Raw genomic sequence first — 8,914 nt, 5'->3', positions numbered from 1 at the left:
CAGGTACTCCTTTAAGATGGTCGTACTCCCAGCGACAATGCCGGATGCCTGTTAAAAATCAATCAATATCAAATGAGCGTTTTTGAAGAGTGCAAAGACAAGGTTGGGGTTATTTAAATCTTTGACAAGTGAAGCGTTTTGTCCTCAGCATGTCAGGGAAGCAAAACTAAACACGCGTTACTGCGAGACTAGCCAGCTATAACATCACATCTACAGATAAGAAAGATCAGTACAAGTGAAAGCGGACTAAGTACACTGGGGGTAAATAGTTCAGGTTACTACATCTGGGGCTAAGTATCAGCACAGCTGGATTCTTACGAAATTTTGCTGCCATTTAGGCCCTTCTCATTTAGTGGAGTCTAAACCTAGGCACTAGTTCTCCCAACTACAGCATTTAACTGATGTAATCACTTGCTTTCCTTGCCCAAAATCATGCAATAAGGAAAAACAGCCTCAGAGCCTGGAGGATTACACCTACCATAACCTATAATTCCAGTCACGCCAAAGATGAAAATCCAGAAGAGAATCCCAGCTGTGAACCTCAATAACACAAGGAAGAGCAGACTCACAATCATTGCAACGAACAGCCCACTAGAAAGACAAGAAACAGAAACCCAGGGAGAACAAGTGTGAGCATCTTTCTTGCACGCCTCTTACTCCAAATGAGGGTCCCTTCGTCTCGTGTAGGAGAACGGTTTGCAAAAATGTATTTCAAAATCTTCCTTATGAAATATTTCCTCACGGCTCTCTGCTGTTAGAAACAGACAGATTATATATGATGATCTGGACACAGCCACAATTGTCTGCGTACACCGAGTTCTCAGGGCGTCTGAATGGGACCAGCACACGTCTGGTTTGATCATTTACACTGGCTGACCAACTCACTGCCTTTTCCAGGCCATGGCCTAGTCTACAGCACACAAACTTAAATGGGAGAAATACCTGTGTGTGGGGAGGTTACTGGTTTATGTCCTCCATTTAAAATCCCTGCTTGCACAGAAACAGTATTATGAAAGTAACATTTTAGGAGCTTTCCTAGAAAAAAAAGAACTCATTTTAGGAGGAAAACCAGTGATCCTTTCTACCCATCGGAGAAGAAAATGATCAGGGCATAGTGATGCATAAAAAGAACCTGTTCAGAGCCATCAGTGGGAGCCCTAGGATGGACATCTCCAGTGTCTTTATCAAGTCTGTGCTAAGGAAACATTTGCTTTCATTTCACTCCCAGAAAGCAAGTCAGAAAGGAAAGAATGACTGCAAAAGGCCTTTACTCAGCGGGTTTCTTCTAAAGCAATGCAAATAAAGCAGTGGGAACAATGGTTCCATCCAACAAAGATCCAGCTCAGACGCTTCACAGAACATTTCATTTCTCTACAACTCTGAGGTGTTACATCAGAATTTTGTGTTAGAACAGACTCAAAAGAAATGAAACCCTTTTCTTCCCTGTGGTCAGGGACTTCTCTTCTGAACGTTCCCAGCTTATTTAGCCAGAGACTAAAGATAACAAACGGGTCAGCCTGACCACAAACAATCAAAACCGGATGTCTTGGGCAAACTAAGCCAGACAGGCAGAGGGACAAGAAAAAGAACATCAGTTTATTTAGTTAAGCCTTTGTAAATTGGTCTTAAGTCCTAGCCCCTTAGAGGCTTCCCAGCATGATGTGTGTTCCCCTTCTGAATGGCTTGTTTGAAATTCAGAATGCATTCCTCAAAAAAAGCACTGTCATTTTGGAGTTCCTGACTCTGTTCTTCAAGGCAGTAAGATACCTTTATCTAAGGTTAGCTTCATATTTGCTCTAGTAACACCAAAACTGAATGAATACATGGTAACAACTGTCATTAATAGAGTGCTTCCCTTAAACTGAGCCTTGAAAGCAGCAGTTCTTTGGGAGTAGGATAAAAAGAACAGAGCAATTCCGTATTAGATTTTTAATCCCACCTCCTTTCACCATCAGGCCTTCACTCTCATCACCCAAACTCTGGCACTTTCATATGCTTGCCCAGAAATCACTGGATGCATGCTGTCATTTGGTGAAAAGTGTGAGGAAAATTCTACCCAACTACTTTAAAAGTAACAACAATCCCTTAGAAAAGTATCCTATTTGAAATGGGGAAACTGGCTTCAGTATGGAGAAAGTCTCTTCAGAAAATGGTCAAGTCTCTCTCCAGCCCATCTGTTGAGCAGCATCTCCTTTGAGAGAATCTTCACCATAAGCCTGATTTCAATAACAGATCTAGAAGGAACGGCCATTTAGGCATATATACTCACAGATCTGCTGCAGCAAAATAGCTACTTCTTTTGTTTTGGTGCTGCATTTTTATTAATTGCTCATTATTGAGTAAGAATTGCAAGATAAAGCTAACTCTGTTCAGTAGTTTTTGTTCTTTAAGTTGCTTTGCCTGCTGCACTCGATTTGTGTATTACAATGAATTTAACTACATATTGCTAGTATCAATTTGGAAATTGGGATGTGTTTTATATAGATACTCACGACATTTAGCAACTGCAATTGGTTTGAAAGTCTCGTAATCAAGAATTTTTAGGTTTGGAATTACCAGGCAGATGGGTCCTGCAACAGAACACAGCAGCACCTCTTGGCTTTCTGCCTGGTAGGATATTCAAAAGCTACTCCAGACCATACTGTATGCATGTATGCTGTGCTATCCCTACCTCACATACAGAACCATAACAACATTACGGCAAAGCTTAAAAGTAGGTTTGGTAACAAACACGTACGTGATCAATTCTTCAATTCCCTACACATTCCATAGTGAGTTTGGAAAAACATAAAATTACCCATTAGAATCTTACATTAAAATCCAGTACCAAGAAATAGCATAGTCTTCAAAACTTTTTACTCCAATTGATCTTGCATCCAGGATATTACTGATGCTGCTGAGAAAAGACAAGACTGCTAATAGCAGAGAAGCAGAAAACAGCTCAGTGAAGCAAAAGGAGGACTTCTTGGAGTTGTTTTGCTATCCTGCAAAGTGCTTGCCCATATTAACGTTTCCTAAGAAGAAATGAAGAATCATCTTGTCAAAGCACAAACAATGTAGTTGTAGATGCCAGAAGAAGGAAACTTCCTAAGGTGCTGGTGCTAGCACTGCTGGGAAGGTGCTAGAATGTGGCAGCCTCAGATCGAGAGGTAAGAAAAGGTACCCCTGTGCTCCAGACAGGCTGAGGATGGAGAGTAGCTGGTTGCTACCCAGCATTGGAGATGCTTGCTGTCCATCTGCAAGGGAGGTGCTGTCTGGCATCAGAGCCCAGGACGTTGCCTTTTGAACTTCAGACGTGTGCTAAAACCAGGAGCATGCTGATGAGGTGAGATGCAAAAGTACTAGGACAATCCACAGTACTAGGAAGGCTGCTGTAGGAAGGAAGAGCTGAGGCCATCACTGGCTGGCCCGAGTCCTGCTGCATGAAGACTTCAATTTGAACCTCCTTTAACTTTCCTTGCTATTAATTTTGGCTAGGAAAACCAAGTGGAATGTTTTCAAAACTGACAGTCATTCTGAGGAACACTAAAGCTTTTGGCTCCTTCCTCATTTCTGCATAACACAGTGCTGGGTTTCCCTACTGGAACTTTGCAAGTGCTCAGGCACAGAAACCATCGACCAGGAAGTCTCATCCGGGTACCCTCAGCCATTTGATACAACAGATTCTGATCTTTGTTTTCCAATTCCTAAATTATTTCACAGTCTCAGAATCCAACACACAAGCACTTAAGAAGGGTAAAACCTACTTTGCAGCTCCCCTGAGGTCGGTTACGTTTCTTGTTTTCCCTCTTCCATCTTTGAAGGTAGTCTGATTTGCCACAGCCAGCACACCACTCTTCATGGAGAAGTCCAGGAAGCATCTCTTCAGAACTATTCAAAATACCAAAAGAAAGCAGGAATGGAAAGCAATAGAAAAAGGAAGCAATGGAAAAAAAGACAGAAACTATGGGTAAGACAGAGAGAGGAGGAGTTTATAAAAGAGAGAGACAAGGACAGACGTTCACATGCTCATTTATGTTGCCCTGCTCTTTGCTGCACCAAATCCTAGGTTTCATTCCAAAGGGAAGAGTAGGTTAGTCCTCTTACACAGCTGTACGTCACCTTTATCTTCTGGTTCTGCACTTTCCTTATCAGGTTCCAATAAGCACTGATGCCTGGGCTCAATATTCAGTCTGCAATATCTACTCCCCCACTTATTCTCAGGAAACACTTAACTAACATGTCTCTTTTCTTCCCTCTCTGATCTTCACCTCTGGCTGTAGGCAAAAAGAAGGTAAGAACTTCTTTGCAAATGATTTTCTGTCTTTTGGGTCAGCACATCATTTTTCATACAGATTTTTAATTCTTTAGTGCTTCATCCATTATTTTCTCTTTTTGACAGCCTGGGCCTGCATTACACAATCTCTATTTTAAAGCATGGAAAAAAGTAACAGCACTTCCTTATTTGCATGAGCTTCTAGGTCAGTGACAGATACTCTTGAGCTCTGAGACCTCTGCCTGTCTACTCAAAAGCACCTGCTGACCACAGTGACACAACCAGCTTTTTGTCCCCTTAATTCCTCTGCCGCCCTCCATAGGCAGCACTATGTGCAGCACTGAAAAGCAAGCTGCCCGGTTAACTGGGCTCAAGCACCACCTGAACTTCAACAGCTGCCCAGAGGAGCTTTCCTACAGTCGTGGCATTTCCTTCCTGCCAACAGGTTGGCTTGGGTTTGGTTGGGTGCTCACATGTTTTGGAAGGAACAGTTTGCACCGTAAACCACTTCTTATCAGTAATGATTCAAGAGCAAGAAAGAGCTCAGCTTGACCCAATCACACTCCAAGTGTCCATGGATGGCTGTCTAGAAAAAATGATGATAAAGCTTCATACTTTCAAACTGTTTAAAACTGAATGGAGGCCACTGCCAGGTAAGAGCCAGCTCCTCGTGACCTTGCCACAGAACACTTTTCAGGCTGGAGTTGTGATTTCATGTGAACGCTTACAGTCTGCTAAGATGTGTGTAAGATACAGAACCACTCACAAGGCCTGCTTGGAATGATCATCAAAGGACAATCTTCATCACGTAGAGCTTGAGCAACAGACTGAAAAGGGGAAAACCGGGAATGCTGAATACACAGCAGAATTAAATACGTGGGTTTTGTTTCCCACCCACTCTGAGAAAATGCCCCAAACTGGACTCTGTAGCCTCCTCCCCAAACATGACTGCTGGAGCTGCAAGACACATTCATGATGTGAGAATCCAGCCTCTCAATGGGATTTGGGAAAAGACTATTCATTACTTTTGTAGTGACAAGAAAGAAAAGACCTCTTCACTTTGGATCGGCAGGTAAAGCAGCAATGACTGGGCAATCGCTCCTTGCCTCCCCCTTACTTTTCTCCTAAAGAAGAGTAAGAATTTAACACAACTAACACAGCTTTAGTGCAAGGCGGTTTAGAGATGGGAGAAATCACACAGTACACTTGAGTCCAAAACCAGTTCCATGAAAGACAGACTTCTTTGCCTAGCTAAATTACTGAGGAGCTCTACACAACAGGAGCCTTAAGAACTGCTTTGAGACACTCTGCTCGACTGCTGCGGGGTACTTAAGTACTAAAGGATACTTCTCACAGTACTGCAACCACATGGGTAGCTGCAGATACTCTTTAAGGAAACAGTAATCACTGAAAGAGTTAGAGATGGGATGTGCATACAAGACCTTCATCCCTGACCAAATCACTGTCAAAGCGTATGTATGGGACAACTCCTTATATGGTGAGATCAGAATAATTCAAAGCTTTGCTGTAGCTCAGTAAAACCATGCTTATTACACATTGCTTGAAGAAACAAAATGTATTCCATCTCCTCCTGATACACACAGACCTTGTGAGGACTCTTAAAACCAGGTCTGCAGAACTGCTTCAAGTAATTCCACTGATCGGGTTTGTATCTGTAGGAAGCCTGAATATCAATGTAGGTCACAAACCTGCCTGGGCAATGTGAGACATAAGCTGCAAGAAAAGAAGACACACTGGGGGTAGAGAAGGGTAAGGAAAGTCAGTGCAACCAGAAAGCAAGAAAAAAGGCCACCTGCCAAACTGCCCTGTTCTATGGAATTGCCTTCAGTAATGCTTACTGCAGCATTTGGAAAGGGACACAATGCATTTGCCAGTGCATTTGGAAGGGTATGAATTTTAAAATCAAACAAATGTACGTCTAGTTCTTAAGCACCATGACTAAGAGGCATCTTTCCCTCCTGAGCAGCTATTTCCATGCAGAAGTGCTCTGTTGAGATCAACCGATTCACTTAATTCTCACAATTCAGGATTTAAAACCACTGGGAAACAGAGATAAGCAAAGCAAGCCGCTCGGCAGGTATCCCAGGAAGGTGTGCTTACAGCTGCCTGCTCCCAGACCTCTCAGTCTCCTCTCGAATGGCACTGCCTAAACACCAGAAATAAAACCCCAAGAGCTTCTCCTTCGGGTCTTTTCTGTTACTTGGTGTATGTTGAGAACAACTAAGAACCAGGCAGCAATGCTTTAGGACTACTCTTGCTCCAAGGTGGAGAAAAGAATTAATGATCCAAACTTGGGTACTTAGAAGCTGTGCCATTAGCGATGCCATCTGTAAGCTGCGCTGATCCTTTACCAAAAAGATTCTCTGAATGATGAAAACAACTGCATTTACTGTGAGGGTGGGGAGGCCCTGGAACAGGTTGCCCAGAGAGGCTGTGGATGCTCCATCCCTGGCAGTGTTTAAGGCCAGGCTGGACGGAGTCTTGGACGACACGATCTAGCGTGTGGTGTCACAGCCTGCGGCAGGGGAATTGGAAGTGGGTGATCTTAAGGTCCTTTCCAACCCAAACCATTCTATGATTCTGTGAAAAGAAAATGGCAGGCTCCCTACGGGGAAAAATCACGCATGAGAGAGAAACACTGTTGGGTTTGCACATTGGGGATGAGGCTTTGCAATATTAAGGTTTTGTAATACTAAGACTTTGCAATATTGGGGCTGGGGCTAAGTTACTCAGGGAACGAAACATAGGGTTTGAAATACCGTGACTTAAACAGGCACACTCTGTGCTTAAAGACAACGGCATCTGTGGGCAACAGACACGCTCTGTGGTGCAAAAGAACTCTATCTTTGTACAGCCTATGAAGCTAACCCGGTGCAAACTGCTGCTGTAGTTAAGCAGTAAGTTGGGGTACCGTGTGCCTGCCAGAGAGTTATGAAATCAAACCCTAAAAGGAGAGAAAGAAAGAAGTAAGAGGAAGGGGTGTACGAAACTGAGTAAGGGGAGGTGTAACCAGAGGCGGGACAGTTAGCACGTAGATTGTACACGTCGGATAGGCTGTAAACCTTGGAGTCCCCAACCAATGGGGTAACAAGGGAGGGAACTTGAGGATGGGAAAGGAAATACAAATCAAAGTTCTGCCTTTGCTGTGTGTGCCTGCTTGCCAGGACACCCGTTTGTGCACAAACGTTAAATAAATAGCTGCTTCACTGCTGTGTCTGACCGAGGCCTGCCTGAACCTAGAGACTGCTTCTCACCCTTCAACTTCTCAGACACCAAATCCCACGACCCATTCCCTCAGCAGGAGGCTCACCTGAGACTCCAACTTCTCGCCACCTTCCTTTTTCTGGGACGCTGCTCTGGGAGGGGCACTTTCTCGCCTGACCTGCTGGAGGCTGCTGCTTCTCTTCTCCCTGCTCTTCACTGGCATCTTCCGCACTGCTTCTCTGGGCTCGTTTCTTCCCCTTTCTCTTCTTTACCCGTCTCTGCCAGGCATTCTCCTTCTCCTTCCTACTCACCGCAGGCAAGCAGAGGGGGAAAACAAAGCAGTTGTGTATTTTTTTAACTACAGAAATCCCATGCAAACGTTTCACAGAAGAGACAATCCCCTGCAAAAAAAACGTGTTTACAAAAACCAGCACTCACAGCGACTGCAGCCGTTGGCGAGGGCCTGTGCTTGAGCTACGGCAGTAACTAAGAGTCACCTCAGTGCAGGACGCGACTCCGTGACGAAGCACGGAGCCTCCCGGACACCTGCACAGACAACACATGGCCAGGAGCCTGTCCACAGAGCACCAGGACAACCTGGGAACCAGAGACTTCCCCAGAAACAAGGCCTGGAACATTTCCAGTTCATCCTCAAATAACCTCCTGTGACACCACACTCATTTTCAGCCGCACGCAGGGACCAGGAAGGTCATACATATTTTGTACTGTAGGGTGCTGTACGCGTAGCCTGTGTACCGGGCCATCCACAGCTATCTCATACATTAAAAGCGCTAGGATTTAAAGGGCATTTGTAGAGCTTTAATGAGAGAAACTCCGTTTAGTTTTTAGATGGCATAAAATTACATGAACAAGCCCTAGATCAACTGCTCCCACATCTAAAGCCTTCAGCTCGATGACCAGGGTAAATCAGCAGCAGGGCAAAGAAAGGTTCTGGCCCTTCTCAACACACTGAGACTTGAAATGGAAATGGTACAATGGGCTGCTGAAAACCACACTGAGAGCAACGGGTGGTGGGACTTTCAAACACTGGGATACACTTAGCAAAGGCCACCTGCTTGCTCAACACCAGAGGATCTGCCAACAGGGCTGACCCAGCCCAATTACAAATTTTACATACCATAGAGGGAGATGAAGTTCCTGGGGGGCACATAAAGGATGTGCTGGGGCACATAAAGGATGTGTCTGGGTTATTGACGATTCAGGCAAAAGAAAACCCGCTCGTGGGACTGCTTTTGCTCAAAGAGCTGGGGGCATTTGGTGGGTATTGCGGGAGGGTGGGGAAGTCCGGCGTGTACCTGAAGGAGATCTGATCTGGGGTGAAAAGAGCCAGTGAATTGAACTTTATGATGCTGTGTAATACTGAATTCCATGATCGCTTCCATGGCGGCTGAACACCCATCACTGCGCGGGACA

The 8,914-nt window shown here is 44.6% G+C and overlaps 1 long non-coding RNA gene across 2 annotated transcripts; it reads right to left on the bottom strand.

The window, feature by feature from the left end:
• Nucleotides 1-4,685: 4,685 nt before the first annotated feature.
• On the bottom strand, nt 4,686-5,975 carry LOC133263934 (uncharacterized). Of its 2 annotated transcripts, none has more exons than XR_009741571.1 (3): nt 5,862-5,975; nt 5,022-5,082; nt 4,686-4,841 (listed from the first exon to the last, which is right to left on the bottom strand). It is a non-coding gene; the product is annotated as an uncharacterized LOC133263934 (long non-coding RNA). The 2 variants fall into 2 exon arrangements; XR_009741572.1 differs by having other exon boundaries at nt 5,858-5,968.
• Nucleotides 5,976-8,914: the final 2,939 nt, after the last annotated feature.

This window comes from Pezoporus flaviventris, unplaced genomic scaffold (assembly GCF_033815535.1).
Source record: "Pezoporus flaviventris isolate CSIRO_AGI_PZ_B2104156 unplaced genomic scaffold, CSIRO_AGI_Pfla_v1 ptg000540l, whole genome shotgun sequence".
Classification (NCBI taxonomy): Eukaryota; Metazoa; Chordata; class Aves; order Psittaciformes; family Psittacidae; genus Pezoporus; species Pezoporus flaviventris.
This window is presented reverse-complemented; position numbering and strand designations above follow the sequence as displayed.